Below are 241 nucleotides of genomic sequence, written 5' to 3'. Positions count from 1 at the left end.
TTGCCAAAAGATGTGCAAGATGTGCCATACGAAGACATCATAAAGCTTCTGGATGACCACTTCACGCCAAAACGCTTAGGATTCGGGGAAAGAAGTACGTTCTACAACGCAACGCAAAATCCCGACGAATCCTTTTCACAATGGGCAGCAAGACTGCGGGGGTTGACAGCTTATTGCAACTTTTCGAACGTGGAAGAGGCGCTTCGCGACAAATTTGTGATGGGCCTGCTGCCGGGGCGCG

This window comes from Manduca sexta, chromosome 7 (genome assembly GCF_014839805.1).
Source record: "Manduca sexta isolate Smith_Timp_Sample1 chromosome 7, JHU_Msex_v1.0, whole genome shotgun sequence".
Taxonomy (NCBI): Eukaryota; Metazoa; Arthropoda; class Insecta; order Lepidoptera; family Sphingidae; genus Manduca; species Manduca sexta.
This window is presented reverse-complemented; position numbering follows the sequence as displayed.